At 50.5% G+C, this 19238-nt stretch overlaps 1 protein-coding gene across 1 annotated transcript in view; it reads right to left on the reverse strand.

Annotated features, from left to right (window-relative positions):
* Nucleotides 1–14948, reverse strand: part of LOC109318229 (aldehyde dehydrogenase family 3 member B1-like) — a 30877-nt gene extending 15929 nt beyond the window's left edge. The window contains exons 1-2 of the mRNA XM_019547343.1: nt 14854–14948; nt 2509–2732 (exon numbers count right to left, since the gene is read on the reverse strand). The gene's annotated coding sequence lies outside the window, so the exon portion shown is untranslated. The remainder of the gene's footprint in view (nt 1–2508; nt 2733–14853) is intronic.
* Between the last annotated feature and the right edge of the window lie 4290 nt (nt 14949–19238).

The following is a 19238-nucleotide window of genomic DNA, read 5'->3' on the forward strand; positions in this document are numbered from 1 at the left end:
AGCTACTTTCCATCAGGGCACTGGTATAGGCCAGACTCAGCTGGGGCAAGAAGGTGGTTGCCTGCACACAGAGGAATGAACAGACCTAGACTCGGCCAGTGTCAGGAAAGCCTAGTGTGTGCCTTGTGGACTCTAAGCCAGAGCCTGCCAAAGAGGGGCCATGCTGTAGCCCTCCCCATGAGCAATGGTACAGCTCCTGAGTGGGGTACATGCCCAGGAGAGAGGGCAGTCCACTCTGCCTGAAAGCTTCTCTGAAGGAGAGATACAACCTTGGCCTCTCCCCCTCCCCAAAATACACACAGGGTTCAGGAAGGGCCTAGATACTAGGGCTAGGAGCTGCTTTGGGGAGGATCAGAGTCTGTAAATAGTCACACTAGCCCCAAGCCATTCCTGACCTTGCTACTGTAATAGCAACAGCACCTCATTATCTTTAATGAGTTTCACCTCGGGCACCCCCAGGCAGCATAGGTGAGCCAAACAGAGAGGATCCTCATTGCCAGCAGACCCTTGCTCTGTCCACCCCTCACAGTAGCATACCTACAGGTGGGCAAGATGGGCATGAGCATCTAAGGTTGCGGGGAGCCAGAAAGGTGGCAGGAGAATGCCTCCCCCTCCTGTCTGCCCTACCCTTCTTTCCACTCTGTACTTTCTATTCAGCAGCTCCAGCAGCCAGGTAGGGCGCCCGGTGTGAGACCCACAGGAAAGGCAGAGCAGCCGCCATGGGGTTGGTACTGACCAGAGGTTCAATGTCAGGGGAAGCTGTTGCATGGAGGGGTGCTGGTTAACCCTTGCACATCCTTATTTTATCACAGATCATTAGCTTTTAAATCAAGGCTTGAACCACATTTCAGCTGCAGCTTCCACATAAACTACTGAAGCAGCAACTCACCCTGTTACACCCCTGCTGGCCACTGCCCCTGCCCTGTGTGCCACTGCCCTCCAGGGTACAAAAGTGCCATCTCTGCACCTCCTCCCTGCCCCACAAGCTGTCTGAGCTGCACTGCTCTTCTTCTCCCTCTGCTGCTGGATACTGAGCTAAACTCCCAAGGGCGCACAATGAAGAGAGGCTGACTCCACTGAGCAAGCTGAAGCCAGCAGATGCTGGCTGGTCCTGTTGCCTAGGCCTTGCTCCCTACAGTCCTACCTGCCTCCATGGCCCCTACATCTCCTCCCACCCCCACCACTAACCTCTTGTGTAAGAAACTTCTGTCTCAGGTCAGAGTTTCCACTTCACAGTGGGCCCCTATACATGTGCATCAAGGGTGCGATGTGCTGTAATTACAGCATGTCAGAGCAGACTCAATTAATTGAGTCTGCTGGAGCATGGTTATTACCTCGCTCCAGCAGACGCCAGCATCACATGTATCAGTGTCCCTGCACTGAAAAATGGTGGTGGGGTGTAGCTTGTTCAACAAGCTTTAGTTAAAGCACCCCCTCTGCCATTGTTTTTCAGGGCAGGGACACTGATTCACATGATGTTCCAAGTACTTTAATTAGAGCAGCTCTTAGAGCCGCTCTAATTAAAGCACCCCTCCCCCCAGATAAATGCCATATGTCCTCAGCTATGTCCTAAGGGCTAGGGCTACGGCAGAGCCTCCCAGGATTAAGGACACCCTCAGCTTCCTTGAATTCCACATATGCCATGTCCCTGATAGACGTGTTTATGAATGGAAAATCCAGCCCTTGGTTTTGAGTGGCCTTGTTGGGGCTGTAGTTTAGTGCAACCCAACAAGGTCTGCATACATCCTGGTTCTCTCACGTGGGCCAAAGGGGAGCACAGTATCCCTGCACTGGTCTTTGGCCCTTTCTCTTTTGAAACAAATTCCCCCTGCAGGTCCTTTGGGGGACGAGAAGCAGCAAGGCTAAAACCAGTGCCTTTCACAGGGGGAAATAGGCACAGAGTGGAGAAAGCTGGCCAGACAATTCAGGCTCAGTGTGGAGGCCCAAGAAGCCTGACTTATCTGTCGTGCCCTTGCCAGCCTCTGGGCTTCACATCCTGGTCATGGTCTATGGACACTCATGAGAAGGGCAGGGCTGTAACCAGGGTCTAAGGCCAATCCAGCACAGAGTACCCACAGCCTTCTAGTTCTGCTTGCCTTTTCTCACCAGCCTGCTGACAGTCTTAGGACAGGGTACAGCTCAAGGCAACCAGATCACAGCCTAGGGTTGGCTGGGCAATGGGCTGAGGCATCTGTTTAAGGGATTAATTATTGTAACAGCTGCCTGTGTAAACCAGGACCAAATTATAAACCCTGACATGTTCCCAGTGTGGATACCAGCAGATTCCAGAGGGGCTCTGTGCTGGCCCACTTAAGATACCGGCCTGGATTGGAACTGGCCTTCCCCAAAGAAGAAAGGCCCTGTGTCCAATTCCCCATCCCCCAGAGCCAGTGGGTCCCCCACTGCTCTGTGGCTAGATGAGAGTCATCTACCCCACCTATCCCTCAGAGGCCAAGGTTCCCAGGTTCAGCACTGGGTCCTGATCACAGCTCAGTAAAAAGCCTTTACCTGCAGAGGACAGGATGTGCAGGGCTGCCGGTGCGTCTGCAGGGCTAGGAGTCACTGGAAGAGCAGCTCACCACCTCGCAGGTGCCTTAGCAGACTGACTCCAACTCAGCAGTTTGGGCAGCGTTGTTTATTCAGTGCTTCACCCTTGATAATCCTGCTGGGGTGGCTGCCAGAGCTCCATCAGCCAATTGGGGAGCAGCAGACAGAGCAGAACCACGCCCCACCTGCATGGAAGAAAGATGGGGTGCAAAACAGGCAGAGGGACCAGCCTCTCCACTTACTAGGGGTCCTCAAGCATCCCAGAGCCATGGTCCCAGAGGCACTGCACCAAACCCTGGAACTTACCACAGCCATGAAGGAGGCTAGGGAATAGAGCATCCTGTGGGACACCAGCCTGGAGAGATCCCCCGACATTGCTCCTTCATGGGACACTAGCCTGGAGCCATCATAGAGGACATTCTGGTTTTCTGCTACTCTGTCCTTTGCCCTCTATTGATACGAAACCCAATGCCTTTTTCTCTTCAAGAGAAAAATAGAGGGCATAAAGGCATCTGGTTTCATGTCAATAGAGGACAGAAGACAACCGAGCTGACCTTTATGATGGCCACCCTAGCCCTCTTCCTTCACACTGCCCTCTTTCCTGCCCACAGTCTCTTGCTGTGGAGGTGGGAGGACATGATGTTCCTCTTTGGCTCATGTATGTTCCCAGCAAATAAGTTTTGCTGCAAGCTTGAGTTTTGCTGTGAGCTTGAGCCTCCATGCCCTATGTGTGTGGTGACTTGGCTAGGTCTCCATGCTGAAAAATCTGGCACCGGTAGTAGCACACCCAGGAATTTTCCCAGTTCCACACCTGAAGTCAGACACCATGGCTGGGGCAATGCCATGCTACTCTAATGTCTACTACTCTAAACAGCAGGAGTTGTAGCAAAGGCCAACTTACAGCAAGAGAAACCAAGGTACTGGGATAGGCAGCAACTGGTCCAAAGCTGCCAATTTAGACTCCCAAGTTGGCTCCCTACAGTGGGCATGTCCTGCCTGGGCAGTTGGCACTAGCCCTGAGTGCTGGATGAATCCCAGCCACACTAGCCTGCAAGCCTAGGTAGCTCTGCCCTGAGGAGAGCATGATCTGTCACTCTCCAAGCATAACCTATTTTGAACATGCCATGGGGGCCCTAGCTGAGCTTCCTGCATGTCCTTACATGAGCAGCATATTTCCCCTCACCTGCCATCACTGCTGTGGTTGCTGAGGAGCTAAAGACTTAAAGGGACAGAGCCCGTTGCTCCCCCCTTTAGGGGTAACAGGGAAGCTGCCTTCCCTGAGCTGCCTTTATTTGTATATATTCCAATGATGCTTATTCATGATCCCACACATGGCTGCCATGGGGGGAATGCATTTACTGCAGGGGCGTCAAAGATAACAGACTGCAAGCCCACAGAACACTATCATCAGGCTCGAGGTTGCTGCCTTTGGGTCTCAGACCAGTTTCATGTGTCACATGCACTGGCCCTGGCTCCATGTGCTGCATGTGGCACATGGAGTTGATCTGGTGCATGCCATATGCCGTGTGTAAGGCTGGAGCTGGGGCATCCTTCACACAGCATGTGGAGCTGGTCTGAGGTGTTTGCTGCACACAGCATGCAGAGCCAGTCTGGGGTGCATGCCACATATGGCATCTGTGCCAGGCCAGCCCTGCATGCTGGATGCAGGGCCAGTCTGGATTAGGCCCGTTATAAACTGGCTTTGCATGCTGTATCTAATGCACAGAGCCAGTCTGGGACACATGCTGCATAGCACTCACACCAGACCAGCCCGTACACTGGATCTGGTGCTCAGGACCAGACTGCAGGCCTGATCTACCCTGCAGACAGTCCTCACACCTGTGGGTCAGATGAGTGTTACACCCTTGATTTACTGCATCTCATCAGCAGTGCCTACAATCTTTGGTTAGATGATAAAACCCAGACCTCCTCACTGAAGAGGCTCACGGCTCTTCAGGGCTCTGTGGGCTGAAGTGTGGCCAGAGGCTATCAGTTATTCCCAGGAACAGCTTAAAATGCAGCAGGACTAAAAGGACAGAGGCAGCTGCAATGTGCTTAGGCTAGTTCCTGGCTGGCAGCTTATTTGTAGAACTGGTGTAATCATTATTACACAGGTTCAAAAGCAGTAGCAGACAGATGATGAAAATCCCTATACCAGGGTACGTTTGCTTAATCCAGTGGGGACTTTTCCCAGAAAGTGTCAAAGATAAAACTTGGCACTGCTTGCTCAATACATAGTAGGAGACAGGTCCTGCTTGATCTATGACTTGGGCTCCCAAGGTGCTACAGTTATACCAGTGGAGCCCTCCATTACCAGTGAGTCTCTGACAGGTTACAGAAGAGAAAGCTTGTGGAACCAGGGCACCAGAGGCAAATGCAGGGTGGGGATGGATGGGATATTTCACCCTTCTTTGATTTTTGCTCCATTCAAAGTTTAAAACAACCTGCTCAGCAGGGACAACTCTGCATTTCTATTCAGGAGGAGCTGAGGGAGCCAACTGGCTCCTGTCAAATGGCAGCAGGGAGTTGTAAAGATGAGATGAAAAGGCAAGTCACTGCAGTGACCTTTTCCTAGATTATTCATTGCAGCAGATGGCAGAGGCTCTAGGAGGCTGAACCAGGGGTGCTATCAGGGTGGCATAAATCCAGACATGGATGGACCCAGAGGGTTTGGTCTCCTTGAACAGGGGTACCCCCTGCAATAAGGTATGGCGTCAGAGAGACAGGGAAGGGTTCAGTGGGTTGTGAGGGGGATGGTGAAGTGTCAAGGGGCTGGGGCACGATGAGGACAAGGCTGTACAGTGTGCAGTGGGTCCATGGGAACAGTGAGAGGGTAGGGTAGGACACAGTGGGGCATGAAGAGGATTGTGACGTCCAATGGGGCTTGGGGCATAATGGGGTGGGGCCGAACATAGGATACATACGTGGGACAGAGTGGAGCCAGGGAAGATGAGGGAGCAGGGGCAATGCATAAAGGGCAATGAAGGGAACTTTGGGGCCATGGTAGAGTGTCTGGAGGACACAAGTTTTGGGGTGTAGGCAGCAGTTCTGTCTGTGGCCTGGGTGGGGTGTAATGGCTATACACCCCATCGCCAGGTGCCTGCTCCACCCTGGAGCTGGCAGTCAGGCCCCCAACCCTCCAAATATTTGTCTTTGTTTTTGCTTGGATCCAAAACTGAATAATATAGCTGTATACCCATAGCATATTAGAAAAGTTTCTAGTTCCCTGCTAACTGGAAAAAAATATGCACTGCGTTATGTGAGGATGCACCCCAGCAGCTGCACTAGAAGCATTAGGTGCAATACATGGGAGGTGATACTGCCTCTCTGCTCAACACTGGTGAGGTCTCATCTGGAGTACTGTGGGCAGTTCTGGACTCTACATTTTTAGAAGGATGTAGAGAAGTTAGAGAGGGTCCAGAAACAGGCAACAAGGATCAAGGGCTTGGGAGGCAAGTCATACAAGGAGAGGCTGAAGGAGCAAGACACGTTCAGCTTGCAGAAACAGCGCTTAAGAGGTGACAAGATATCAGTCTTCAAATATTTGAAGGGCTGCCATAAAGAAGGAAAGCACCTTTTCTCTCTTGCTGTCAAGAGGAGGACGTGGACCAATGGCTTGAGGTTCCAGCAAAGTAAACTTAGATTGGATAACTGGAAACTCTTCTTCCCTGTTAGAACAGTGAGGCAGTGGAATGGACTGCCTAGGGAAGTTGTGAACTCTCCATCACTAGAGGTGTTCAAGAAGAGGTTTGACAGCTACTGGTCAGGGATGACGTAGGTGTAGCTATGCATATGTTCTACCATGGATATTTCCCATGCTTCTGGGCTTTGCTGGTTGCTCCCCCACCCCTTTTTTTATCCTGTATGTGTTAGGGTGTTTTTATGCTTTTCCAGAGACATTGGGTGTTGGCTACAGCTAAGGCTGGGGACTTCAACTGGGGTGTGCCAAGTCTCCTGCTAGGAACAAAGCCAGAGGTTCCTGGCTAGTGGGTCTTGCCCCTCTGCTCAGAGTCAGACTGCTTGCCATATCTGGGGTCAGGAAGGAATTTTACCCCAATGTCAAACTGGTATGCGCTATGGGGGTTTTTGCCTTTCTCCATAGTGGGAAGCATGGCCCTCTACCCAGGACTTCTAGAGTGTATACTGACAACATTTTGTAGGAGCAAGACATTGGCTGCTGTGGTTCCCCTACTTTACCTGTGGCAGGTTAGAGTGTTAGGTCTATGTTGTGTCAGGGTTGAAGGTAGTCTTATGTGGAGTTTAGATTATGGTTGTATGGGAGGATTTGGATAAAGATAATCCTGCCTCAGGCAGAGGGTTGGACTAAATGAGCTCTGGAGGTCCCTTCCAGGCCTACACCTCTATGACTATGACTCTGTGACACTTGCCTTCTTCAGAATCCTGCATCTGCCCATGAAGGGCAGCTCCCATGTATTCAGAGGGGATGTTTACAAAGGAAGCCTCAGCTTCCCTCAAACAGGAGGGACCAGGCTCTGAGTGATGTAAAGGGCTTGTTGATCTCTAATCTTTCAACCCCACCCTTGGGTACTGGTGTGTCACGGAATGTGTGGGTGATGGCCCCATGGCCCCAGGACAAGCAGCAAAGACTGTGATACAGCCACATGCACAGGTCACACATCAGGGCATACACCCTGGGGTCCCACTACCTGGCCCAGAAGACGTGGTCACACAGCCAGCGCACTCCTCTAAAATGATGCAAGCATGGCAGGTGACAAATGCAGACAACCAGGAGCAACTCATGGAGAGTCTTCAAGGGTCTAGCTTCAGGTGGTCACTATGGACTGTGTGCACAATAGCCCAGAGACACAAATAGATGCCGAAGACTGTAGTGTGCTGACACTGACAATCCCCCAACTCAAGCCAAAGGGCAAGTGAAAAGCTCCCTGCATGTGTGTAAAGGTTGAGAGGACAGTTACAAATCCCCCAGGCCAACCAGCAGGGCAGGCTTTGCATTGGTGGTGAATACAGAAATGCAACTGGCTCAATGGGTCCAGATCTGGAGACAGGGGAGGGTGAGCTTCAAGGCACTCTCACCTCCCCTACACATCCAACATTAGGGAGGTGCAGGCAGTGGCCACCTACTGCAAAGATACCCTACACTGGGTAACAGAGGCTAAGAACCTGGTAGAAGGAGCCATCTGACTCTTCAGGACTTCTATAGAAAGGACACCAGTGCTGATATTTCTGATAGAGCACAAGCACAGCTTATTTGAGGGACAGACATGGGATCACCTGGCATCAGATCTCCAGCATCAGCTGTATCCTACTCCTTCTACAAGAAAGGCTTAATCCCTTGACCGTACAGTCTGACTGGGTTGAGGAAGGGCCAATACCTGTTTCAGGGGTAGGCCATTGTCACCCTGGAGCTCCATAAAGATGTAGTTGGCAGAAGAGACTTGCTAGCTGCTGAAAGTCTGGTTTGCCCTGATGCTAAAAGAATGGCCAGTGATCATGGAGAATGGCATTGATTTCACATGCTCTCTAATTACAGCAGGACACAGGTAGGAGCATGGCTCCTAGACACCTGGAAACTCACCATCTTTATGCTGTAGCTTAGAAGACTTAAGGGGGTTAACATGGAGAAAGCTGACCGTCCAAGCGGAGCACAAAGGGCCGCCAGGCAAGAATCAGGTTGTGCTGGGAGCTGGGGTATCAACTGTAGGCAAAACTGTGGTGAGGGGGGATGCCAGAAAGCAGGAGGGAAGGGGAGAGATCATTCTTACCTGCCCTGGGAATGTAACATCCCCAGCTGCTGCTTACACGGAGAGGTTATTGTTGCTTCTGCTCTTACAGCAGCAGCACAGAGTCCCTGCATCTGCTGACTGCTGCTGCAGCACCACAAACTCCTTGTGGAGCCCTCATTCTGGCACCCCCTCTAAGTGGGTGCCTGGAGCTGATGCCCCATTCACCCACCCCAAGTTACACTACTGGTCCCTGGTGCCCAAGGGTTGGTAGGATCATCTGAGGGGAAAGTCCAACAAGCATCCATACTGCATGTGCTGTGTACATCAACTTGCAAAAATTAGGCAATATAGACAGCCAAAGACCAACCTTTAGAACTGCACTTCTCTGCTGATGGGAGCATCTAAAAAGCAGTTCATTATAAATTTTGTTAGCAGAGTTAGGAAAAATGTTGCCTTTCTTAAGGTAAGTAAACCCATCAGTGGTACCCAAAGCTACTTCTTTTTGAATGATGGAACCATCTGAAATGTTATGAACTTCCATAACCTTTCTTTTCTTTTTTGACTGTGTGGGGATAAGACCAAATGATTAAGGAGTTTGGCCTAGGCTGGCCATGTAATCACATCCATGGGAGCACCATGCAACAAAGAGAAGAGGACATGCCTCATGTAACTCCATTGGTAAAGTTGAACCAGTTGGCTAATTCTGGGTTGTAGATGCCAGCCCATTTAGCATCCTGATAAAGACTTCTGAACCCCTGGATAGTTTTATACGGGAATCTATAGATTCCCAGGATTTGCCAAAAAACCCTCTCAAAGGCTGTCTGAAAGACAATGAAATTTAAAGCAAGTGATAGCTACCATTCATTGTTCTATGGATAGACATATTTGCACCAGGAAAAAGGCCTTTTTTTCCTGCCACAGAAAGCTATCATACAGATGGCAGAGGATTTCTTCATAGAAGAAAACTGGCTTTCCCTGAAAAAAGTAGCATTTTCTACCAGGAACTTCTTTCCCCAGAGAAATTTTCTAGCACTACCTGTAATGGCTGTACAAAAGGAGGTCATCTGTGCAGTACAGATGAAAGAATGAGGCCAGAAAAAGCCACATCACAGGGTGGAATTTTCCATTGGCAAGTAGAATGGTAAAGGGAGAGAGAGAACAAACAAGCAGGTGGGTACCAAGTGTGGAAGGAAGCCTTGCCCCAAACATTGTGCTGTGCTTGGAAATCTTTGCTTTTACTGTAACAAGAGGAACCATGTTACCAGGGGCTGCAGATCTCAAACACAAAACCCTCAGATACATGCAGTTGAGAGAATACCAGAAGAATTTTATATAGGTATGGTAGAATGAAGAAAAAGCAATGAGATGGAGTGGATTTTGCCAGTGAAAGTGCAAGAAACAACAGTTACTTTTTATGGGGACACTGGAGCTCAGGTTAACATTTTACCATCGGATGAAAAAACAAAATTAAGATGAAACCAAAAATGAATCCAACAAATGTCAAACTAGCTGGCTATTCAGAAACAAATATATTGGTGAAAGGGAGATGCATCACTAGCATCCAATATAAAAACAGTGTACAAATTCCCATTGAAAGTGGTACCTAGGTAGGTGACACCAATTTTGAATCTGGCAGCTTGTAAGAAACTGAATCTAATTATATGTGTGTTTGCAGTACAAAAAGACACAGCATTCATGCCTCACAATGATCCTCTTGGTCATCATGGACAAAATCTGGACAGTTGCCTTAGGAGGCTCATCTACAAGAGATGTTTATTGCAGCATGGACTAATTAGCTCTGCAGTAAATATCTTGCATCTACACATGTGGCCCTATTAGGCCCCAGGAAACTCTGCAGCGAGTTACCAGGAAAGAAAGAAATATATTCACCGGTCCACAGCGAGTTGCCAGGAAAGAAAGAGTTCATATGTCATGCCACAGTTCATACGTTCCAACACTCCACGTGACGTCATGTCGTACAAGGTGAGGAAAGAGAAAGAAACAGTCGGTCGTGTATTTATGTAGCGTTGTTACACGCAGTTGCTGCCACCGGTCCCTGGTCCCTGGCCCACTGGAAAAAAAATTGCCGGTCCGCCACATCAGATAGTTTGAGAAGCACTGCTTTACACAATGGCCAGAAGCCTGTTTTAGGTTATTTTGTACCCAGAGGCACAATTGTTCACACTGCTTTCTTCTTCAAAGCACTTGGCAGAGACAACATTGGTCACAGTCTAGTTCCAGATGTGCTTCAAATTCACTAGAGTAGAAGGGACTTGGACCATTTTTCTCCTAGGCAGTACAACCATACATACAGAGAGTCTACTGTAGAGTTGTGTGGATAACCAATAACTTGGTTCAGGGGCCAAACAGAAAAAAAACCTAAGCAAGGTTTTGTTTTGGGTCTGCCCAAAATAAAAGTTTCTGTTTTCTCATCAAAACAGAAACTTAAATCACATTTCATTTCAGGTCAAATGAAACATTTTTTTTTCAGCCTTTCCTTTAGTTTTCGAGAAAAAGAAGGCCACTTTTATTCTTCAGTGCTACTTTACAAAAATCAGCCTTGAAACCCTGTTTTGCAATGACATTTTTAAACAATGTATTTAGAAACTGTTGAAGCAAAACGTTTTACTTTTTCCAAAAAACATTTTTGCCCCATTTTTTCATCTGGAACTTCTTGGCAAATTGGACCTGAATGTAAATAGTTTTGATCATCCTGAAAGAGTATTTTTCATGAATAAATGATTCACTTGAAGAATTTCACCCAGTTCTGGTCAACCCGCTCTCCAGAGTCTGGCACAGAGGCAATACCTCTGACTCAAAAGATTTGGCCTGCCTCTTTTTACCAGCAGTTAGTAGAGATGATGGAGTTTTGAGACTGGCGAAGAGCTCTGTCAGGAGCTGTGCAGAAGAGAGCTGTCCCTATAGCCCACAGGGTTATAACAGGAACAGTGGATTTGCTCAGATCAAAGGAACCAATCTGTGTTGGGGGAGTGGTTATCATTGAACATGTATAATGTTATGATTTTCTGAGGCTGCATATTTCTGACTGCAGGAAAAAGCTGAGGCCAAAGGCTTAGAAGAGGGGTAGCCCTCATCTGCCTCTAGAAGGGAAATAGGGGGGAAAAACAACTCTTGCCAGTTTCATTTGCATTCTCTTTCATTTCTCATTGTGCTCAATTGTAATCCCGCCTACCATCTATCATTGCTATGGCTGGCATTATCATATATTCTGATCATATAAATGATAAAGGGCAATAATTACAGTTGGGATCATCAGATGGCACTAAAGTTGTGCAGAATGCAGACTGGGTAAGGTGGTACTGCGACCTGTGGAACAGTGGCTTTTGATAGTAAAGCCCCAGCTCAAGAACAGAAAGTGAAACCTGCCAGTGCTGCCAGCCCCTGAAAGCAGAGGTTCTCCAGACAAATCTAAAAGAATCACTACTGGACCTCACTGGGCTCTTTGCTGGGTTTTCTCTATAGAGGAATCAAGCTGTGAGAGGTCTGGTGTCCCAAGCTGATCAAGCCAACACACCCCAGAAGCTGGACTCCACTCACTAGCTCCAGTTTGCTGTAGTGGGGGAATGCCTGCATGTCACTCAATCTGGGAAACCCTTTAACTATTGCTGAGTCCAGTGGGGTGAGTAAGCGGGTCTCTCTAGAATCTGTGGCAGGATTCATAGCTTGGCAGCAAGGCCAAGTCAGGACATTCCCAAACATGCTGTATGTACCCACTCCTCCTCCCCCCAAACCTGGTAATAGGCCAGGAAGGTCTTCCTACAGGGCCAACCCCAATGGCTGACCTGAAGCATACTGGAGACCAAAGTCTTGGGAACAGCAGAAGGGGGGCATCAAGAGAAGCCCCATCACATTGCATTTCCAGGAGTGAAGCCTGTGACTGCACATACGCTGAGACATGCACTTCACTTGGGTCACTTGCTGTAGCTGCAGGAAGGAATGTCCTCCTTCAGCTATATACTGAGCTACATTTGGCCCATTGTCTTTTATTTATAAAACAAAGGGAACATTTTTCCCTTTCCTGCATGGAAAGCTCCATGTGGCTTTGTCTCCCAGGATGCTTGAGTGCCTGTGAGAGGGGTAGAGCTGGCTGCAAAGAGGGAGTTATTTTAACTCCTCAGGGGCAGAGAAACAGAAACAAGGGAGTAGAAGTATAACTGGTGGGGGAGGGTAGCGACCTGGGTGCCAACTTCTGGTGGGAAGGTCAGAAAAATAGTAGCTACTGCTGAAGCCATATAATTATGCCAGCAGCATGACAGCAGCTGGAAGTCATCACAGTGCCCATGCATCCAGGTGCCCAGCTACCTTAGAGAATCAGAGAAGTAGGGCTGGAAAGGCTCTCCAAAGGACATCTAGTCCACCCCCAGCCTGAAAGCAGGATCATTCCTATCCAAACCATCCTGTACAAATCCATAATCTAACCTCTTAGTAAAGCTAGATGGTCAACCCTGACACAATACAAGACCTAACACCCTAACCTGCCACAGGTAAAGCAGCAGGAGGACCAAAGCAGCCAATGCCCTGCTTCTGTAGAAGGTTGTTAATATACACTAAGATCCCAGGTAGAGGGCCATGCTCACCACTGCAGGGGAAGGCAAACCCTCCACAGTTCATACTAATTTGACCGTGAAGTAAAACTCCTCTTATAACCCAAATATGTTGATTGGGAATACCTTCTAGCCAGGAACCTCTGACTTTAAATCCCAGCAGGAACACTGTCAAAATCCCCAGCCTTGACTACAGCCAGCACCCAATGCCTTTAAGAAAGGCTTCAAAAAAAACACAACACCCTGACACATGTAGCAGCAAGGGAGTGGGGGTGGAATTCCTTCCCAGCCCCATATGGCAACCAGCAAAACTCAGAAGCAAGGGAAATAACCATAGCAGAACATAGGCATAGCTACTCTTAGATCATCCCCAACCACTGGCTTTCTAACCTTTCCTTGAACACCTCCAGTGATCAGTCCATAACTTCTCTAGGCAGTCTACTCCACTGTCTCACTGTTCTAACAATAAAGTTTTTTCCAGATATCCAGCCTAAACATAATTTGCTGCTACTTCAAGCCATTGGTTTGTGTCCTACTTTCTTCAGTAAGAGAGAAAAGTGTTTTCACTCTTCTTTATGGCAGGCCTTCAAGGGTTTAAAAACTGCTATCATGTCCTTTGTTACATCTCTGCATGGGACACAGGGGCTTTATTATAAGGAATGGCCTCCAAGCTAGGTTAGGCCCTGCTGCTGCCATAATCTGTCAATCATGTGTCAGAGCTTGAAACACAACCAGCTGTCCACAGATGCACAGACAACACGATACAGATAGAGCCAGAGATGCACACCCAGCACCTGTGCATGCCTCCCTGGGTTTTTTTAAAGGAAAATCCCAGCCAAATCAAGTCCCAATCCATGAGTCAGTCCAGAACCATAAGTAGCCCGGCAACATCCTCCACCCCCACCATTGGCTTCACCTATTTCCAAAGTCTTTTGGCAGGCATCCTACATGCAGCCCCAAGCCTGGGGGCTTGTGGTTTGGTTGCCCCCAAGTTTTGCCTGCCCTCAGCCATATGGCCACAGAAGCAAGCTAGGGAGGAGCCTCCTATTTCCATAAAGTGGACTTTCAGCCCCAACACCTCAGCGGGTACTAAACCACGCCAGAAGAACAGTTACCTCCGGGAATGCTTAAGGAAAACTGCCTTCATGGACCCAGATACATGGCATTTCCCCTGCCAGATAAAGAAACTAACTATGAGGTGCTCCTAAGGTTTGTGTGGCCCATGTGCCTGCAGACAGTCCTGCATGCCCCTGTGCACATTCAGGCACACGCACATTCCCAGGTACACATACATCCTCCCACACCTTCAACACATGACAATTTTATAACCATGTCATTAAAAAGAAGAAAAGTGCTGCCCATGTACACACATGAATTCTCCTTCCACGAAAGGCCACACACCTATGTGTCATGTGCTCTCACTGTCTGCTGCCACTGCCCCCACATCCTTTGGCCCAGCAAGCCCCAAGGCCAGGGATAAGAGAGCAAACTTGGTACCTATACCCTTGCCACCTGTGGACTGCTCTCACCTCAAACTGCCCAACTGGGTCCAGAGAAAAGGTTTGACCCATTTCCCCTACCCCAGCATATCGGCAACCTCCCTTCCTCTGCCTTGCGCTTAGCCCAAGGAACCTCCCTTGTACATGTACTTAGCAAGAGGCTTTCAGTGCAGGTGGGCATGTCCCTGACAGTACAAACAAAGGTGGGTGATCGTGTTACCAAGGAGCCTTTGGTGCATCCCTGCTCCCTGCCACTCATCGCCTGGGCACCCTGCCCAATAGGGATGTACCAGAAGCCCTTGCCACGCCCCCACACCAATGAAACTGCCTATCTGGCACAGCCCCCATTAAGAGGACACTCAATGAAGGAACCCCTGTCATGGCACCTACCCGCCTCCTCCTTGGCACCATCCCCAGCAATGTGATCCCACCCCATTCTTCTTGTCAAGGGGACCAGTCTCTGCCAGCTGTATCCAGGCCGCGCTGCCTCACAGAACCGAGCACAAGCGGGCACTGCCTCCTGCCATCGCTCCTTACCTCCACACCATCTACCCCCAAGAAAGGCCTTGCGGAGGCCGGGACCGACACAGACACCAGCTACATGATGCCTCTGGCTTCATCTCCCAGCTTAGCTGCTCCCTGAGCGGCTGCCTGCAAGCCAGGGACCTGATTGGCTGTAATGGGACTGAAAGCAGGAAGCAGATCTTGTTGGCACTGCCCTTCTGGATCAGCCCAGGGGCCCACTGAGCCTTGTTCCCATCTCTTGGCAGCTGTTCTGGGGAATGACACCATGCCTAGGTACACAAAGAAAGGACACCCCCACCCCATCACCACCCCTTCCCCGGCTAAGCTCCTGTCCTGGTGCCAGCTGGGGACAGGGGAAGCTGCAGAGCTATCAAGCCCTCCTATGACATAACTTCGCCTCCTGCCTGCCCTCTGACCCTTATACTGTCCTTGCCAGATAGCTGCTCCTAATTCTACATCCATTAGCCATTCAGGCAGAAACACTCCTGGCTGGGTACTGCCCTCAGGCTGAGCATGCAGAAAGCGTGGGTGAACATGCTGCGGCACTTTCAGATAAAGATCTGGCACAGATCAACTGGATTTTCTGGTTAGTTCCTGAGGAGCTCCAGGGTTTGGAGCAGACACCTGAAACTCATTAGAGGCATAGTCATGAGGTCAAGGAGGCACCTTTGGATGGCTTCACTACAATCCCCCACCTCCGCTATAATAAGTCTCTAAATTGCATCCTTCAGCTTCCTCAGGTTTCAATCCTGCAGTCTCTGAACAGTCCCGTGCTCTCCAGCCAGGCCTAGCTTCCTGGCCATGCTGGCTTACAGCTGCCACACCGAGCAGTTTCCCCAGCCATGCTGGGCCAGTGGCAGTTGCACTGAGCATGCTCTCCATAACCCACATTGGCTTCCGCCTAGGAAAAAACTGAACAGGGCTGGGATCCAAGAAAGCAGGAGAAAACCCTGTATGCCCTTCACAGCTCTTAGTACAGTGCTTCCCAACCTTTTTTTCTCAGCATGACCTCATTTAAACGTTGGAAATTTTTTGTCACCCCAAAATGATGCAGACAAGATCAATGCTCCCTCTGCCCCTGTGGGTGGTATGGCCAGAGTGGAACCTGTGGGGCAGGGGGGAGGAGAGGATGCTGCTTCTCCCCTGCCTGCCCCCAGGGGCCTTCACAGCCCAGCAGGTAGGAGAGCAGCAGGACAGAGAGCCCCAAGCCTGCAGCATGCAGCCCGCATGTGCTTCTGCCCTGTGCACAAGTCTGGGGGGCATATGTCCCCCCCATACCTCCCTCCCCAAGAATGCATACAGCAGCAGGGAGCCAGCCCCCGCACCACTTCCCCAGACAAAATGCCTGTGGCTCCATCCTGCTCCCCCAGCCAGGCCCCACATTTCCACCTGGGCCCTGGGCCCCATGAAGCAGCCTGACTGGGCAGCTCTCCTAGCCTCAGCCCTGCCCCACTCCCTCCCTCCCCCCTCACTATGGGGTCTTCAATTTGCCCTCCCTGCCTAATAAATTTACCTGGAGAAAAATGCTAGAGCTGCTCTCCAGGGTGCCTGGCTGCCACATGCATGTGTGAGTATGCACATGCATGTGGTACCCCCTCTTCCTGCTCCCCCCAGCCCCAAAAAGCCCCTTGCTTTCTTCTGTGATTTTCATCATAATCGGTCCACACTTTTGAGTTTCTTTGTGACCCCATTTTTTATTGTTGTGACCTCAAACGGGGTCGCAACCCCAAGGTTGGGAACCACTGCCTTAACAGGAGATAAGGCCTCACCCCACCCCCTTTCCTGACTCCCACTCATGCTACTGGTGAGAATGAAAAGGGCAGCATAGAGCTTTGCTGTGCTGCCCCCCATTCCTTCCCCCCGTCCTGTCAGCAGAGGGCTCCACCCATTCCCCAGATCAAAAGGAAAAGCAGTGCTGTGTGTCGTGGATGGGTTGGCAATATGGCTATTGGGCCTGGAATATCACAGCGGCAAGTGCATCCTGGACAGTTGCCTGCAGTGACCGGCTACCCACAGGGTAGAGCAGACAAACAGACTGCTTGCTACTGCCCCTGCCCGGTACTGCCCCTAGGGGCTAGGCTGGTGACTGCAGAGCTGCCCTTTTGTAACCTTGGGCCTGGGTGAGCTGGTATTATTTGGCTGCCAGTGGCCCTGGTAAAGCCCCCTTGGTTACTGTGCGCATGCACTGGGCACTAAGAACTCTCCCTTGCCACAGGTTGGCAATGCCAACACTGCACCCTTTGTGCCTGTGAAGAACCGTGTGGCTGGGGCAGAGGGTAGCATGACCCAGGGCATACCCAACCCCAGAAGGTGGGTGCAGCCTGCTTAGGTATGGAGTTTGTAGTGCACACCTGATCCACCTATCTCAGTATGTTACACTTCTGCCTTCTAGTGGCAGACTCCCAGATGATGCAACCTACTGCTGTTGCTGGCTAATTTCTGCTTTCAAGCCAGGATGTTTGCCACATGCTGATCTCCAATGATGAGCATCTGGAAATGGCAGGTGCACAATCACCAGGGTGACCTGCATCATTGTGCAGCCTTCAGTCATAGGATCTGGCCCTTATCACAATGCGGCCTCAGTGCCCATGTAAACTACACTAGCTCTGCCCCAAGGGCTGGACAGAAGGCAGAGGGACAGCCCCAGACATGCTCAGGCCTGATCTGGTGTGCCGATAGATCTGTTGGATATTTCTTTCCATCCTCACTGTTCCCCATAAACTCTTATCAGTAGCACTGTAGAGGCTATGCTGCAAATAGGGAACTGAGAACGAAAGGCAGTACGAGCTATTTTGGGAGAGACGGGTGCAGGGCCAGAAAGGGAACTTGGGCAATGTGAAACAGTGAAAAAAGGAACTTCAGTCATGTGAAACTGCCAAGAACCAGGCTGAGTTGGCTGTGAGAGCAGCTCCCTGCCATGCTGCAGGCCAGCTAAGCTGCACAACCCATGTGCCTGAGTAGGGTTGAAGCATATATCATGAGGCACATGAGGCAAGCCTCTGGAGGGACAGAGAGGGGAGGATAGGAGACAGTTATGCTGGTTTGTATTTCAGGCCTTCCTCTGGAGATGCTCCCCCCCCCCCAAACATGCAGTGTTGGCCCAAATGCAGCATTAGGGGGAATGTGTTGCTGGGAGCAGGACTTTCCCCCCCCAGTGCCCCATAGCTAGGGGCACTGTCCCACTGGGAAGAAGACATGAGCTCAGGGTGGGTACTGAGAGAAGCAGGTGCCCCAGCCCTCCCCAGTACTAGCACCAGCTCTGAGCATTGCTTCTTGACCTTTTGGCCCAAATCAAATGTAGTGTGCCTGTTCTTATCATACTTACCTGGCAGGAGAAATGCCGCGTATCTGGGTCCATGGGGGCAGTTTTCCTTAAGCATTCCTGGGGATAACTGTTCTTCTGGTGTGGTTTAGTACTCGCTGAGGTGTTGGGGCTTAAAGCCCATTTAATGGAAATGGGAGGCTCCTCCCTAGCTTGCAGCTGCGGCCATACGGCCGAGGGCAGGTGAAACTTGGGGGCATCCAAACCTCAAGCCTCCAGGCTTGGGGCTGCATGTAGGACGTCTGCCAAAAGACTTTGGAAATATCTGAAGCCCCTGGTGGGGGTGGAGGATGTTGCTGGTTGTCAGGCCACTTATGGTTCTGAACTAACTCATGGATTTGGACTTAATTTGGCTGGGAACACAAAAAATTTCCTTAACTAACTAACCAACTCCAGCACTGAGCAGTTGGTGCTGCAGTGATCAGCCCAGGCTGCTTTACTTTCCCCTCTGGAAGTTCTTCGGGACTAGGGAGCTGTAGGTGTTGGTTACAAGAGGATAGTGTTAAAGCCCCTAGGCTCATGCCCATGGCACCAATTTGGCAGGGTCAGAGCTTACCGTACCTTGCAGGAAGAGACAGGGACACCTTTATGCAGTTCTATGAGAAAACTTGTTTGGCTGGAAAACACCTCAAAGCCTTTCCCCCAACCCCTGGGACTGGCTCTGAAAGGAGGCTGCAGGGCAGCTGAAGCCTGGCAAGCTTTGTGACCAGAGAATAAAGAAGAGGGTGCCAAAGATGGGGGGGGATTGCGGTCTGCCACCACCTGCCCGTGCACCTTGAGCAACTCCCTTCATCCCCAGGGGCTTCAGCAAGACCACGTGGGGCACGGGCGCCCTCCAAACCCCCTTGACTTGCCCGGGGGATGCAGTAAGCAGGGGCTGGGGTTGCAGGGTGTGGGGGGATGACACAGCAGGCCGCCCCAAATCTTCGGCTGTGCGCTGCTCCCCTGCAGCTCCAGAGGTAGGGGAGCAAGGCAGGTTCCAGGTGAGAGCGGGCCAAGGAGAAGGGTCCAACCCACCTGCTCTCCCGGCCCTGCCCGGGGCCCGTCAGAAGCAGGCTCGCGGGCTCTTTAAGAG

This window comes from Crocodylus porosus, unplaced genomic scaffold (assembly GCF_001723895.1).
Source record: "Crocodylus porosus isolate Cpor-Errol unplaced genomic scaffold, CroPor_comp1, whole genome shotgun sequence".
Lineage (NCBI taxonomy): Eukaryota > Metazoa > Chordata > Crocodylia > Crocodylidae > Crocodylus > Crocodylus porosus.